The 17,920-nt window shown below is 35.9% G+C and overlaps 1 protein-coding gene across 1 annotated transcript in view; it reads right to left on the bottom strand.

The window, feature by feature from the left end:
• MYO16 (myosin XVI) overlaps positions 1-17,098 on the bottom strand; it is a 595,311-nt gene extending 578,213 nt beyond the window's left edge. Inside the window, exon 1 of the mRNA XM_036011451.1 lies at positions 16,535-17,098. The gene's annotated coding sequence lies outside the window, so the exon portion shown is untranslated. The remainder of the gene's footprint in view (positions 1-16,534) is intronic.
• Between the last annotated feature and the right edge of the window lie 822 nt (positions 17,099-17,920).

Below are 17,920 nucleotides of genomic sequence, written 5' to 3'. Positions count from 1 at the left end.
GCATGAATGGAACTGGAGAGCATTATGCTAAGTGACATAAGCCAGGCGGTGAGGGACAAACACCATATGATCTCTCCTTCAAGTGGAACATAATCAACAAAAGAAAAAATCGAACAAAATATAACCAGAGACATTGAAATTAAGAATGATCTAACACTAACCATAGAGTAGGGGGGAAGGGTCAATGGGGGGAAGGGTTTTCAGGAACTACTATAAAGGACACATGGACAAAACCAAGGGGGAGGGTGGAAGCAAGGGAGGGAGGTGATTTTGGCTAGTATGGGGGGCATGTGGGATTAAAATGCAGACAACTGTAATTGAACACTAATAAAATATTTTTTGAAAAAACTGGAACATTTAAACAATGGAGTACTACTCAGCCATAAAAAAGAAGAAAGTTTTACCCTTTGCAACAGATTGGGTGGACCTAGAGAACATTATGCTAAATGAAATAAACCAGTCAGAGAAAGACCAATACCATATGACTTCACTCATATGTGGAACCTAATGAACAAACTGAACTAGCAAAGAAAATAGGGAAAGACTCACAGATGGAGAAAAGATGACAGCGGTAGTAGTAGGGTGAGGTGAGAGGGTGGAGGGATTGAGCAAAAACACAAAAGGACTCATGGACATGGACAACAGTGTGGTGATTGCTGTGGGGAGAGGGCTATAAGAAGACTGAAGGGTAATGGGAAAATTACACAAAAAAGAAAAATAAAATAAATAAACAAAACTTATAACCATTCTTTTTGAAATTCTGATTGGCACTAGGAACCAGACCTGAGTTTGGGACTGGTACCTGGGATAGCACAAAAACCAGCCTTACACTGCAGTACCATGAAAGACTTTTTCTGCTCATTCCACAAACAGATTTTGAGTGTTGTAGCCACTGTGCTAAGGACTAGGGACAAAGAGATAAATAAAAGGGGGCACCAATCCTTTAAGACCTTAGACGGAAGCTAAACACAGGCAAAGACACCAATAGGGATCAACCTTAACAGAGCCTCTTAAATTCTCGGACCCAAAATGATAGGTTTTCTGGAAAATATCACTATTACTCTCCTCCAGCTCTTGACATTTTTTTTTTTCCATTCACAGCTAAGCTTTCATGAGGAATAATCATTATTTACTGACTCTGCTTCATTGTCCTAGTGTTCACTCTCTACCCACCATATTATGGCTTTGGCTCCTCCCATCCCCCCCCACACACCCCACCAGTGAAATTCCCATGCCAAAATCACCAATAACCAATTAATTGCCAAAATAAAGGATCTTGCTCACTTCTCACCAAGAACGATTTGCCAATTTTAACCATGATTTTTTTTTTCACAACACTATACCTTCCTGGTTCTTTTTCTGTTTTTTTTTTTTTTTTTTTTTAATAACTTCTCATCTTCCTTACAATTTTTCTATTCTCTCACCCTTTAAATATTGGTTTTTCTGCTGATCCAATCTTGGCCTTCCTCTCTATAATATATTCTACATAAATCTACCTATCTTCACAAGTTAAATTATCTCAATGATATTGCAAGTTATTAGAAAGAAAAAGAGCATAAGATTTCACATCAGAAATCCCAGGTTTTAGTTCTAAGAATGTCAACAATGTCATTGACAGACTTGGGGATGAATTTATTTTGGATTCTGTTCCTCTCAACCCCTCTCAATTTCCTCATCAGAAAAATTTTTTTTAAATGTTCTTCCTTAAATTTTTATAATTATTTGCTGACATTTAATTTTTGATAAATACAACATAAAAAGTGAAAAATAAGGAAGTCACAAAATCTAGTTCATATTTTAAATTTTAGGTTCCCTTAACTCTTCTTCCAAAATTATTGTGAAGTACTTAAGTTAGCTGATTTATACCACTGATTTGAATAATTGTGAGGCACTGGAGAATACATTAGCTTTCTCCATACACGGATAAGAAAGTTAAGATATACAGCAGTTGTACAAATTGCCCAAAGTTGCAAAACTTGTTACTGTTATTGTTGAGAGTTAAACCTTACCCTGACTCCAGAATTTGGCTTCAAGAAACCAAAGGATTTAATGCATTTTGTATTGTAAACTATTTTCAATTTCCTGGAACATTACTTTTAAGATGTGTCTCCTCCTCAACTTCAACAGTTTAAGTAAACTGTTCCTGTTGAAAGTCCTTTGTGGTGGTTACAAAATGAAATCTATGAGCTATAGCAAGTTAGTTGTAATCTTTTGATTACTGATACCAAAGAGGTTAAATTAAGAATGAAGTTGTTTCTGTCTTTTTCGAGTGACCCAATTGAAACAAAGCTAAAGGAGATCACTAGGGAGTTATTAACTAATTACTCTCCCTTGATCTACACCATATATTCTGAGACCATTGTATCTTGTAAATTGATGAAATCTAGCAATGTTCTTATACTCAAAATAGTGCATGCACACACACATGATAAACATGTTGTGTTTTATAAAAGTGAAGTTTTCTTGTATCAGCTGGACATCTCTAAAAACACTCCTATTCTAAATGTTCAGGAGAGAGGGCATCAGGGAAAATCAAATCACTAATCAAGCATCAAGTAAAATTCTTGCATGAGCTGAGTATTTTGTTAGAAGCAACTGGCTATGTGGGGGGAAAAAGGCATGGTACTAGCCTCCAAAAACTGAAACTGCAATGAAGTAATACAATTCTTGAAAAGTGGCTTCACACATGGCCACCTAGAATAAAGACAGTATACCCCAGCATCTCTTGTAGCTAGGCGAAGCCATTTGATAAAATTCCACCCTTTGGAATGTAAGAGACAATGACGAATATTATTTTAAGGAAGTCCCCTGGAAGGGAAATGGCATGCCCTTGCCTTCTCCTTTCCTCGTCTTGGTAGCAATAATGAGAGATGCATCACTACAGCTGGAGCTACCAACTCAGACCATGGGAATCCACCAGGTAAGAATCCTGGGCCATGAAGATCCTGGGGCCATCATGGCAGCCCCAAGTTGTACATGCCTGTAGATTAGGGAGAACAATAAATATTTATTTCATTTAGGCTCCTGTCATTCTGGATGTTTTTGCCCCTTTAGCTAAGAGTATACTTAAGCAATACAAATGAAGAAAATTGAGATTTGTTGATGCTTAGAGTTCTTTTCCCACTCCTCCCATTCTGTCTTTGCTAAAGACATAAGGAAAAGTCAAGAATTGTCAAGGGTTAGAAATTGTTACACCTACAGAGATTTGTCAACTGCAGTCCATGAGACAGTGAGGGCAGAAACTTCTCCTCCCAGCTATCTCACCCAGAAACAGTCAGTAGAAATTCCACTTTCCCCACATTCACCCTTCCTGAGGGAAACTATTAAAATGACTGTGATTCTTATACAAAGGGTCAGGTATCTCATACATGAGCATTCAAGGAAAATACCAGGCGTCACTGCTCTGACAGCAGTGTAGCCCATTTTTCTTGCTGTGTTCTATTGCCATGATAATCATTACTGGACACTACACCTCTCTAAGAACAATCAAGTGAATGTGGGATAACCATGGAGATAAATGATTTCTGATTACCACCCAGAAAGATTAACACTAACACAGTATTCATATCTGAGGATTCTTTCCTGAATTTCCCATTAGCATAGCTGAAACAGTAAATTATTACTGGATACAAACATAGCATATGAATACATGCAACAGAAAGATAGAACTGAAATTCAGAAAAGGAACTTCTTATAACCAGAACAAGCAACATATCAATTACAGCACAATGATTATAGTAATTATTTTAAGTTCTACCACTTTCAGAAACATGCAGCCTACATGCACAAACATAAGTAAAATATGCTCTCATAACTATCCAAAAATCAGCGAATGGAGGAAAGCCATGTGAAATCTTCAGTAAAAGAAAAAAGTCCCAGTACTAAAGTCGGAGAATCATTGCAGAGGGCTACATACGCCCTTCAATTGAATATATGCAGTCAACATCACTACCAAAAAACAAATCTGCATTTTTTTATGCCAGGTGATTTTTACTTCAAGGAAATATGGCTTCAGTTCCATGAAAATCTTCCTATAATTTCCTTGGCCTAAAATTCCTTTGTCAGTCTGCTATCTCAGTGTAAGAGTTCTTCTAAGTCTAGAACTATCCTCTCTTCTCACTCTTTTCTGACCCTGTCAGCTTATCCAACCTTGCCAGCCCATATTAATTAATTGTCAGCCACTGGCTTATATTTTACTCCCATGCCAAGCCTCTTTTATGAGCTTTATGAAGCATAAACAGGTCCCAAATGGTGCAGTTCTTCTTGTGTTTCCCATTCCAATAATCAGTGCCTCCACCCACCAGTTCAGACCAGAAACGTGGTCATCTTCCTCACATCTTCCTGTTCCTCCAAACCCCGCTTTGAATTGGTCCCCAAGTGCTGTCTGTTCTCCCTCTAAAATAGATCTCTGAAATGCACTCACTCTGCCACCTGAGCCACAGAGACCTCGCTTTTACACAGACTACTGAGAGCACCTCTACTGCACATCCTACTTGCTTTACTGCCTTTGACTGTTGTGCACATTACCACCAGAGTGATCTTTAAATTGGCCATAATATTTTCTTATTTAAAACCTTTCAATGGCTGCATCTTTTCCTCAGAAAAAAAAGGCACCAATCCCTAATACAGCCTCAAAGCCCTACATACTCTGACCTCTGCCTATCCTTCTAATTTTATTGTAACCCATCCTCTCTCTTACTCAGAATTTCAGTCTCACTGGCTTTCTTTTACTTCCTTCAAACTTCACCTGATCAACTCCAGGTCCATACAAATGTTCTTTCTTCTTCCAACAAGACTGACTTTTATATGGCCGAATACATTCTAAGCCTGAAGCAGTGAAAGAGGTCACTAAAGATCAATAACTATGAAGATAATCAAATTAAACTATCTCCATTTCAAAAAGATATCAAACAAAAGTAAAAGAATATGGAAAATACTGACCGTAGTCACAGAAAAAGCTTAATAGCACCACATAAATAAATAAAAAGTTAAGACCCAAATGATAAATGTGTAAGTTTTCCAAAAAGGAAGTACAATGATTAAGTCATTAAAATTACAAAACTTGTTAGGAATTAGAATTATAATACAACAAAAATGGGATACAATTTTTTATTATAACTTGAAGATAAATACTAAAACTTAAGTTCTTACCATGAGCTAGGCATTTAACTAATTTAAGAATATGGCAGTACTCAAATAGATATATTCTGTGCTTCCAGAGAGCCTAAACTCTAGCAAAGTGGAGACTTATTGGCCAACTAATCATATATAATTAATATGTTCATAACACAAGTAAAAACCTGTTTTTGAAAATCAGGGTACCATTATTAAATTAGGTAACATAGCTGGATGTTTGAGCTATTCAGCTCTAATTTCTCTAAAAGAACCTGCGAGAAATAAAGATCTAATCCTATAATCCTATCACACCATACAATTAAATAATCAATTTTCTGTTGTCTACAGCTTTTAGAACTATCCACCTTCCCTTTTAATCTCTCTTACTTTTTCAGGTCCTCTCTTATTTTTTTTTCTTTCCTGGCCATTTTCCCTCCTGCTGACACCCTGTGTGTGGTTATTGTTAAAGTGCGGGCTGTCATTCTCTGAGCTCTTCTCTCCCTAGGATCAATTCATCTATAAGACTTAAAAGTGACTGGGACAGGGAAAGAAGAATTTGCAGCAGTAACTGGGGGTCTTGCAGCAAGCCATGTAAAGCTACATCAGCACAGGGCCCATTCAGAGAGCAAAACGGAACTGAGAACATGAACCCTCATGACCAGTTGGGAGGCTTCCTGTGGGAATGCCAAAAGCTGTTGGGAGATGTTCGGAGTTTCAGAAAATCCTGGTGAGAGAAAATCAAAGGAATACTCTGCAATAATGTTACTGCTCCACCAGTATGCCTTAATTGAATGTACCTATGGGAATACAGGTTACACCGTAAATGAGTTATGAGAATGCACACTTAGCTAAAATCATAAGTTTGGTCCTGTTCAACCAAGAAGCATCATAAGAGGTATTTGGTTTTCCCACTGAGTTATAACACTGGTGGTTAAGCAAATCAGCATTAATTAAAATAACATTATTAGAGATGAAGCTGTATATTTTTTGCAGAATCATTTGTAATTTACTCTGCCAATTCAGTAAAGTACAACACAACTAAGTATCATGTTCAAGAAAAGAAAACACCTTGAAGATAATAAAACTGGGGTCCATACTCTGTCCCTGATGTCCCTGATGATCCATTTGATTTTGCTTAGTCCCCATGCATGGGGAATCCTGCTGGCTCTAGAAGAGCAAGGAGCTGACCTTAATGGGGTTTTAATTGAGGAAAAACAAATCCAAAACAAATTAGAGATTGTTTTTCTCCCCAACTGGAACATTTTTGAGCTTCCAAAGGAGGGCACTTTATTTAGTTATAAAAATAGATTTAATGTGTAAATATATAAGATTTCCAGACTGACAATTCAACAAATAAAGACGTAAAGTATTAAACAAAGAACATATTCTCTTTAAGGATCATGGTAGGTGCTGGAGTGATAAAAGAGTACATGAAACTCTCTCTGCCCTAAATACCCCAGTAATTCTAAAGATCTAGGTGAAGTGATGAGAATCAAAGACCAGAACAAAATATATAAGAAAATATTGATAACAATGAAATGCACATAATGGAATACATAATTAATTGACAGTTAAACTTCAGGCATCATTAATGACGGGTATTAGGGTTTGGAAGTGGAGAGATCATTTCAAATTGTGGTGAATTAGTAGGAAAGGCTTTCTGAAGGAAATGCTATTTAAGTTATAGTATAATGGATTTGGAAAGGTGAGGGGAAAAATATATTTTTAAAAAAATATGGTGGGCTCCTTGGTGACAAAAAAACAATAATTTGTTTGAAGTAAATCCAACCCTTTGTGTTTTTTTTTTAAATTAAGGGAACATAGAGTGAGACTAGTTAAGTGCATTTCTTACACAGCTAACAAGAACACACCTGGTATTCACTCCTGCCTTGTAGACCAAGGATTTATCCATTATACCATAGTGGTCCAAAGACCTGGCCCAACCAGCACCTAAAATGCTGCGTTATTAATATCTCTAATTCATTGTTGTTCTATAATTCTGCATTGTTCATCTTTTCTCTGACCTCAGACTTTTCTTGGACTTCAGACATTGCTATTGAACCATCTCTCCTGCTCTGGCACCCTAGACTGGATTAAACTCTTGACTTGTCTTCTTTCCTTTTCACCTTCCCATCTCCTCTTTTGGTTAAAGTATTATCCTTTCTTTTTTTTTTTTTTTCACCCCCTGTCTTCTAAGAAAGTCAAAAGGTGAAAGAAAAACAGAGCAAAAGGAAAAAATAGAATGAAAGAAAGGAGTAAAGGAAGGAGGGAGGGGGGGAATTTAGAAGGGACGGAAGGAGGAATATGGAAGAGAAAATGAAATGAAATGAAATGAAATGAAATAAAATAAAATAAAATAAAATAAAATAAATGAAAGAGTCTATACTGTCTACTAAACCTATCTTCTTTCATATCCAGTTCCTACCCTCAGACCCTACTCCTCCCAGCCATGAAATATAATTTAAAGAACTAATATTTCCCAAGAATTTCAACTTTAAATCCTGCTGTATTTTTTCAAGCAGTATAAATCCATGTCTCCTTATTATGTTAGTTTCTTGTCTTATTCTTGGCATTGGACTTTGTGTTTCTTGCCCCAATTTCTATCCTCAGATCTTGATAAAAAGCCTCAAGTTGTGCCATCTGGCCAAAAAGGTTAATTATTTGTAGAGTCTGTCTCTTTATGGGAGCTTGCCCTTCACCTCATTCACAATGCCTTCACTTAAAATAAAATACCATATTTAAGAAGCTGTCAGATATGGTAAATATATGCTAATTTGGTTCCATGAAGCACTAGTAACATGTAATTGCTTAAAGCTTCACATCTGTAAATGTTTACCACTTTTTTACTCCTCTTGTTTACTGTAATCTTACTTCCTCACGTCTCAATGGATGCTTCGGTATCCCATGGTTACCAACTTGCCATGTGTGGAATAATGGAGATTCAGGTCATAAGGAGTGGACTGTCACTGCAGTGAAGCATTTATTCCAAAAAGGCATGGAGTATGCAGGAATCATAAAACAAGAAGCATATTTTGGAGGTCTGTAAATAAGTAGAAAAACTAACACCCTCAGTTTCAAAGAATCCTTTCATTGATATGCCTATTAACACAGAGACACTACAAGGACTGATTGAAAAGAAAAATGTTAATAAGGTGGACAAAACAAATAATATTATGCCTTAACTAAGATTCCTATATCAATAAGCCTCACAAATAAAATTAATACATCATAACACCACCCTCTATTGTTCAAAGAATCCTTTTTTAGGTATACATTATTACCATAGAGATGTCAAAACGGCCACTCTACACTGATTGATGACTCATATACCAAATAATTCAAATTGCTGAACAATTTTGAGCACCTGCTGGAATCTGTGTTAATGATTTCTTTAATGAGTAGATATGAAAATGGAAAATTATAAGCCCCAGATTCTTTGATTCAGTCTTTACTCAAAACAATAACTGAAGTCAGGGGCTGCAAGTCTTAACAGTTTAATAAGAAAGCAAGATTTTTTTTCACTGCCTATGTATGTCTTTGTTTTCAATTGTTGTTCAAATAGTTGTCTCCACTCCTCCCTATCCCCATCCCTCGCCCCAACCATGCCACCTCCCAATCTTTGGCTTTGTCCATGGATCCTTTATACATGTTCCTTGATGACCCTTTCCCTTCTTTCCCTGTTATCCCCCTTTCCCTTCCCTTCTGGTTATTGTCAGTTTGTTCTTTATTTCAATGTCTCTGGTTATATTTCGCTTGCATGTTTGTTTAGTTGATTAGAATCCACTAATAGGTGAGATCATATGATATTTATCTTTCACTTCCTTTCACTTGGTTTATTTCACTTGGCATAATGCTCTCCAGTTCCATCTATGCTGTCATGAAGGGTAAGAGCTCCTTCTTTCTTCCTGCTGTGTAGTATTGCAATGTACCATAGTTTTTTGATCCACTCATTTACTGATGGGCACTTAGGTTGCTTCCAGCACTCCTAAGGGCTATTGTAAATTGGGCTCCTATGAACATTGGGGTGCACAGGTTCTTTTGAATTTTTGTTTCAGGAATCTTAGTGTATAATCCCAGCAGTGGGATTGCTGGGTCAAAACGCAGCCCCATTTTTAGTTTTCTGAGGAAATTCCATCCTGTTTTCTATAGTGGCTTCACCAGTCTGCATTCCTACCAATAGTGCACTAGGGTTCCCTTTTCTCCACAACCTCTCTAACACTTGTTGTTTGTTGATTTGTTTATGATGGCCCTTCTGACCCATGTGAAATAGTATCTCATTGTGGTTTTAATTTGCATCTCTCTGTTGGCTAGTGATACTGAGAATCTTTTCATATGTCTCTGGACCCTCTGTATGTTCTCCTTGGAGAATTATCTGTTCAGGTTCTCTGTCCATTTTTTAATTGGATCGTTTGTCTTCCTGGAGTGGAGTTGTATGTATTCTTTCTATATTTTGAAGATCAAACCCTTGTCCAAAGTATCATCTGCAAATCTGTTTTCCCATACAGTCGGTTCCCTTTACATTTTGCCGATGTTTTCTTTAGCTGTGTAGAAACTTTTTATTTTGAGGAGGTCCCATTTGTTTGTTCTTTCCTTTATGTCCCTTGCTCTAGGGGACATATCAGTGGAGATGTTGCTGCCTGGAATGTCTGAGATTTTTCTGCCGATGTTCTCCTCTAGGACTTTTATGGTGTCAGGACTTATATTTAAATCTTTTATCCATTTTGAGTGTATTTTTGTGTGTAGTGTAAGTTGGTGATCGAATTTCATTTTTTTTCATGTAGCTGTCTGGATATCCCAACACCATTTGTTGATGAGGCTATTTTTACTCCATTTTATGCTGCTACCCACTTTGTCAAATATTAATTGACCATAGAGACTTGGATTTATTTGTGGGTTGTCTATTCTGTTCCATTGATTTATGTGCTGTTCTTACACCAGTAGCAGACTGTTTTGGTTACAGTGGCCTTATAATGTAGTTTGATATCAGGTATTGTGATCTCTCCTACTGAGTTTTTTCTCAAAATTGCTGAGGCTATTCTGGGTTGTTTATGGTTCCATATAAATTTTTGAAATGTTTGTTCTATGTCTGTGAAACTGGTACTTGGATAGGGATTGCACTGAGTCTATAAATTGCTTTGGGTAGTATGGATATTTTGATGATGTTAATTCCTCCAATCCATGAACATGGTATAGGAAGTATAAAAAGACCTGAGTATTAATATAGAGAATGTGATGAAATGAAATATGCATTTATGTATTAAATCATATTTAAAAATAAGAAAAAGGAGCCCTGGCTGTTGTGGTTCAGTGAATTGAGCACTGGCCTGCAAACCAAAGAATCCCTAGTTTGATTCCCAGTCAGGGCACATGCCTGAGTAGCAAGGCAAGGTCCCTAGTAGGAGGCATGTGAGAGGCAACCACACATTGATGTTTCTCTCCCTCTCTTTGTCTCTCCTTGTCCTCTTCCCTTCTCTCTAAAAATAAAGAAATAAAATCTTTTGAAAATGAAAAAAATAAAAAAGATGGTATTTAAATTTACTTACTATTTACCATCAAACTCAGTTGACTCTACACTTAATCTGTAACTTATTCTTGTAAGATTGAATATTTATAGCAACTCAGTTGGTTTGATTTGGGAAAACCATTTTCTTGTAAATACTGAAAAATATGTTTTAAATAATTTAAAAGTTCCAAGGACTGTACTTATGAATATCTGCTGTTGTATGCTACATTTATTAGAAATTTATCTTTGAAAACTCAACTTGTTACTTAAAGTTATTATCTATTTTTTCATAGTTGGTTGATTTTGTACATAACCTCATCATAATTAACTCACCATCTGTGATTTCAAAGTATTTTGTAACTCTGTCCAAATTTAATTACTTGACCTTAATTGTCAGCGAAAGAACAAGATGGCACCTTGTAATGGCTTTTTCCAAGATCAGACTCTTGCAGAACAAAGATTTGAACCCAGGCAGTTTGACAGTAGGTTTGTACTCTTTACCCTGACACTAGAATACTTCTTTAAAAAAGAAGTGATGTACTAGAAAGAAATGTTAATGGTTGAATCAGCAGCATTATCACTAGGAAAAAAAGTCAGAAATAAATAGAAAATTCACAGGAATATCTAATGAACTAGTTAGTAAAACACTTTGGCATAAATTCAAATTTAGATGGACTGAGGAGTAAATGGGAAGGAAGAAATTGGGAACTGTAGGTAGATTGTATTTTTGAGACCATTAAGGTCCTTCCTTTCAACTATGCAATTTAAATTAATATGATTTAACTCATAAGATTTATTAATTCAGTAATGATTTAGTTGTTTTATGCACCTGCATCTTTTGAAAGGCTCTATGTCAATGCAATTAAACCATTCACTTATCAGGGTTTTAGGAAACACCTACATAAAAATCATTGTCATGAACACCACATACTTAAAGAGTCACTTAATTATTGTTGAGACCATTTTTTTCAAATTCATTACAAACAGAAAGACCATTCATTGCCTGTCTGAAAGGTTTCTACTTTTAAGACACATATGCTTTAACTCTAAGTCAGTATTTTTTGAAATACATTTATACATTTGTACTTAACTGAAATTAAAGTACTACCCAAAAGTCAGTAAATTTTATGCTGGATTAATAAATTTTATACTGTATTTCTGAGACAATGGCATATAGCCTAAAATTTTCATCAGATGTGGCATCTGTAACAAAGCTTCTAGTGTCCAAATCCCAAAAAACTGCAACATATGCTTCCAAGAAAAAGAATAAAGTATCTGTCCAGTTACGGGTAATCTTAAAAGGGCAGGAACAGCTGCCAAAATCATTAGAGGTTGGTAATCCATGTGTGTCAGTTTTTTAGAGAAACAATCTGTAATTAATTCTGTATTCACCAGCTGGTGTCACTGCTGCCCTCCTCCCCAGCCCCCAAAAGAAATAAATCAAACGTAGGAAGATGATGCACAGTGTCTGTTGCCAAACTTAAATTTTTTTAAAAGGCATCATTTACTCAAGCAATACACACAGAAAATGTGTAAAATGAGTAAAAAGCAATTAATTCTACATTCTTTAAATTGTGTTTAATACACATGGAAGAAATCCTAAATGTTTGGGTTTTGGATTCAGAACCTCGTTAAAGCCCCTTTAATAAGCCTACATATCATACTAAGCAGTCACACGGTGATACATTGAGTAGGTGTTCCCTACAAAGTCTTTGGCACAGAATATAATAAAAAATAAGATAATGGAGTTGGTGTTGATATCTAGATTAGTGCTTTTCAACTGGGAGTAATTTTTGCTACCTGTATCTTTTAGCAAAGTCTGGAGACATTTTTAGATGTCATGACAGGAGGGAAGGGATGCTTCTAGCATCTAGGGTGGAGGTCAAAGAAGCTGCTAAACATTCCACCATGCACAGGATAGACCCCAAAACAAAGAATGACCTGGACCAAAATGTCAATAGTACTGAGACTGAGAAACCCTAATCTAGATATTGAGATGCTCATGAATTTACCACTTTATATTTCACTGTTGATGCTTCTAAAGAGTCAGAAAACACCAGCTGGATCAGGATGTGCCTAAAGGTTACACAGCTGGCCACCTGATGGCCAGGCCAGCATTGTTCGCCAGAAGGTCAGATCTCTTTTCTCACTCAGTTCCATCTCTTCGGATGGAAAATACAAACCACAAAATGCCACTCAAATGTGTATGTAAATGATACTATAAAATGTGGTGACTTCACCCCCCAAGTTCCAAAGACTGAAAACAGAGCACAAGCATCACAACATTTGGTAAGTGGTATTCATTATATCATAACTTAATTATTTCCATTATAGACAAAAAATGCCTAACATTTGTTGATTACTTCAAAGTTGGTAGATCCAAATAATTTAGTCAGTACTTTGCTTCCTAACATACAGGATCTGACAGAAGTAACACCTGCTTGAGTGTGGTTGGTGGGGTAATAGTATGGGTGTAATAACTGATAGCTTTAATTTCAACATTTCACCTAACATGTCATATAATTATTGTTATATAGATATTGTTGTGTTACAGAATTACATGCTTATAATTTTATAACAAAAGATTTTGTAATAAAAGGGGGATGTTATTTGTGCTGGGCCCCGTACACATTAAGCAGAATATAGTTATTGTTTAATAGATATTGTTGTGTTACATAATTATATTCTTATGATTTTATAATAAAAAATGGTGTTATTTGTGCCAGACTCTGTATATATTAAGCAAGGTTATTTTTGAGGCAATAATTCTCCACTATGGAGCATATTCATGAGAAAGTGAGGGAAGAAGGGTAGTGCAACCAGCAGCACCATCTGCACTCATTCATATTTTATCTAATGGCATCCTAAGGTGATTTTGATTGTTATTCTCAGTGGGACCCAGAGGTAATGTCTGTGCCTGTTATATGTGACTTTTTCTAGTCTCCACACTGAACCCTTCTTCTCTGTTCTATCTCTACTGAATATGGATTAATCATATCACAGTAGTTTAATACTTTTAAAAGTGGTTAAAATACAAACTATAGGACATTCATTTTAACTTGAAATAAATAATATTGCTCAAGTTGATTTTGAAAGTTTTCATATTTTCAAAAATAAATTTTATGTAAACATAAAATTTCAACAAAAACTTTCATATCTGAATTCCACTTACATTTTTCCCTGAATTCTATTACCATCTTAATCTTTATTTCACCATTTTGCTCACATTTGTCATCCATCCCTTGTCATCACAACACAACCCTAGGTTTAGTTGTTATAATCTAAGTGCCACAGTCATTTTTCATAGCAGTATTTGCATCTGAACCAAGTCTCAAATGATGGGATGAACAAGGGCACAGGTGTAGATGTCTCATAAAAGAGAACATAACATTGGCATAGACAACGCAGAAGTGAAAGGCACATACACATGCCTGAAATAGTCATGAACATAACTGAGCTCTGTAACAGGGCAAGTTCCTGGAACTGGGGACAGAAGTAAGACACGACCACTTTGTTGAAATGTTGTGAAGGATTCATGCATATGATAGAGGGATAAACCAAAGGGATAAACCAGAATACACTCTAAGATGCATTCCCAAGCTGAGACTCTCTAACCCTTCTGAATGTTGACTTGAGAACTGTAGGCTGGGGCCAGGCTGTGAAACAATTTGACTATTGAGGTGAAGAACCTGAATAAGATTGGTAAGTAATGTGAAGATATTGAAGGCTTTGAATCTTCAGAGTAATGACCAAATTGGTACTAAAGAGATGAATAAGGCAGTGATGTGCAGGGAAAATGATAAATTTAGGGATATCACTAGCATTCCAGAAGTAAGACATTAAGCTGGAGAGTAGCAGTGAAAATGGAATGAAGGGAAAAGAATGCAGTGATTTTTGTAAGGAGATGTGTTTCCTTATAAGTAAGTTAAATTGGAGATTTGTGTTCAATGGACAAATTCTGACAAATTCTTCAAATCTCAGACCTACCCCTGCTGTTAAGATCTCCCTGACTGTCCTCAACCAGACATAAGGGCTTTGTCATCATTATGACCACTATGCCTGAGACCTCTTTTCATTCTAATATTCATCTTACTGATTTTCTGTTATGTCTCACATTCTATATTTAACCTTACCCTCTGCCTAGGTAATTCTTAGGTAGTAAAGACTGGGGCCTTTCTTTGACATTCTTTGTTATCAGTCGAATTGTGTCCCCAGCCAAAAAATTTATATATATATATATATATATATATATATATATATATATATATACATATGTTGGAGCACTAATGCCCAGTACCTCAGAATTTGACCTTATTTGGGAATAGGGTCATTGCAGATGTAATTTGTTAAGATGAGGTTATTAGGGTGGGCCCTAAACCAGTATGACTGATGTCCTTATAAAAAAAATGTGGACACTGAGACAGACACCAGAAACACGCACAGGGAGAATGTCATGTGAGGATTAAGACCAAAGTCTACAACAAGAAGCCATGGGGGAAGTGTGGAACAGATTCTCCCTGACCAGCCTCAGAAGGAACTCACCCTGCAGACACCTTGATCTTGAACGTCTAGCTCCAGAACTATGAGAAAATAAATTTCTGTGTTGAATTCACCCAGTCTATGGTACTTTGTAACACAGCCTTAGCAGAGTAATAGACTCATGAAAAATTACTTAGTGGCATGTTTTTATCATGTATAGCATTATAGAACTGGACTCTACTGAAATACATTTTTAAATCCATGAGGAAAAGAAGTAACAGATATTAAATGTAATTTTTTATATATTTATTTGTTCATTTATTCAGTAAACAAATAGGAATATACTTGCTAGAAGTCTGCTTGCCAGCTCACTATTTGGATTGCATAATTTATAGATGTCATTGCTTTATTACTGGGGAAGAATTTAAGCATCTTCAAAATTTTGGCCCAGTTCTGGGCTACATCAGAACATATTAAAAAGACTATTCTTTTTTATGTATGTGTCTTTGGTAGCTGTGCAAAAAGTCTCTGTACTTGGGTTTGTTTTCTTCCCTTCATGACTTCGATTTTGCTTTTATATTTGAAAATAAGTAATAACTATTTAGCATCCTTTGTATACAACTCTGTACATGTTCTTCTGAGAAAAAAAGGTTGGGAAAATTACAAAAACACATTTCCATAAATCTAAAAAAATCGTAACAGTTATGTTGTTTGAGATTAATAATAGTGAAATTGTGTTTAATGCAAATCTAGAACAAAGTAGAAAATAATAGTAACATGTTCTGAAATGTATAATGTTCATATTTCTTGTCTTCACTTTTTTCCACATTCAGATTCAGTTGACTACCCACAGAAAGGAAAAACTATTGTATTTATAAAACAGATCATTAAATATAATTACACTTACAAGCAAAACTATTTCAGCTCCCAAATACCATGCTCAGAGGCAGATTATCCAACATCCAGAGGGTGGTTAACAGTTTGAATAGTGCTATTTACCAGGCAGCTGCACTAGGTGATGGGACTATGCAGAATGCAGACACCTAATGCATTTATACTACAGTCAATTGTATTGGAGATAAAAACAAGACATTCTTCCTCTAACAGATATCTGTGTTAGAAATAAACATTATAGAGAATTAAAATAAGTTGGAATCCATTTTTAAAGTTATAATTGTTTGCCCTACTTGCTACCCAATGCTGAATTTTTAAAAAAAAAATGGTTAATATACAACAAAACCTTATCACATAACCTTTATTATTCATATAACTTAACTGTACCTGTCCTTCAAGCATTTAGGTTTCATAACACTTTCATGGCATTTCCCCCACCTACCTCAGTGTCACTAATCTGCCCTTTTCCTGAATTTGTGTAGCACACACTGTCTACTCCCTTGCTGAGACACATAGCACACACTGGCTTGCGCTCTGTCTTACCTTTTTCCTAGGCTTGTTTCCCTTCTTTCCATTTGATGGTAAGTTCCAGGAAGTCAGAGAATATGTCATGTGCTGTTTCCATCTCATATCTAGCCCAATAGGGCATCTGATTTATCAGACACTTTAGATAAAATAAAAATGGAAAGGAAGAGAGAAAAAGGAGGAAAGGATTGAAGAAGAGAAAAGGGAGGGAAGAAAAGGGAGGAAGAAAAGACAGAAAGGAGAGGTGGAATGAGGGATGAGGGAGGGAGCGAAGGAGCATATGCACAATGGGAATTGCCCATTACACAGAGTAATTTGAGTCCATTGGCCCAAATCCTAACAAATGCCAGTCTTCTGCTGCCTGGAAGAAGATTGTCAGAGCATCTGCTGCTAGTTAACACTGGGAGGGAGTTTATAGCCACTGTTAATATCTTTACATCTGATAATACACACTTTTATACTGTTTAAATCTTGCTTGTCTTCTATGGTTTTAAATTGAATGTCCATATCACTGAGTGTGTTGTAAGTTTATTGGCTTAAATGTATCTGAAACTGAAGAGAATTTCTATATATATTATAATTTAATGGATTTGTAAAAATATAACAGATTGTCAATAGATCTTTACCAGCCAATTTTCTCCTTGAAAAATACCAATTTTGTTCAATGGGCCTGCCATATTTTATTCATTCAAGGTTTCAAGATTATTAATTCTCCCAAAAAGTACTTATTGGCAAGGTTCCAAAGATATAAGAATCTCAAATTTACAATGCAGGTATAAAAAAATTATTCCATAGTTGGAAGGAAGAAAGGGAGGAAGGGTGGGAGAGAGGGAGGACGGGAGGGAAAAAGAAGGGAGGAGGGGAGGAAGGGAGGAAGGGAGGAAGGGAGGAAGGGAGGAAGGAAGGAAGGGAAGTAGAGTTCTATCCTATATAAAAAGTCACCAGCCTCTTTTATTTTTATAAAGGAGGTCGCATTCCAAAGAGAGAACTGGCTTCCTTACATTATCATTGGTGTGTTACAAATTGTTCTTGGCCACTGACCTGGAGCCATCTGCTATGCAAGATTAAACTATTCTGTGTTAACCTGTGTGAAAATCTGGACTTCTTGCCTCTGGTAAGATGATCGTGATACAGATTTAAGAAATTTATTATGCTACTGCTCTCTTGAGAATATAAAAATATCTAAGCAATAAGATATTTTTCTATTTTCTTCAACACTTTTAAAGCAACACGTGTTACAAGATGCTCAGGGACACTTGCATTTTTTAAGTGTGTCAATTTCAGGACACATGACTAAATTAATGTCCATCCTTTGGCTTGATATTTTTAATTCTATTAAAATGTATTAGGAAATTAAAATAATCATTGAATTTGTAAAGCTCGTAAAGCATCTTGAATTCTGAT

The sequence above is a fragment of the Phyllostomus discolor genome, chromosome 11 (genome assembly GCF_004126475.2).
Source record: "Phyllostomus discolor isolate MPI-MPIP mPhyDis1 chromosome 11, mPhyDis1.pri.v3, whole genome shotgun sequence".
Taxonomy (NCBI): Eukaryota; Metazoa; Chordata; class Mammalia; order Chiroptera; family Phyllostomidae; genus Phyllostomus; species Phyllostomus discolor.
This window is presented reverse-complemented; position numbering and strand designations above follow the sequence as displayed.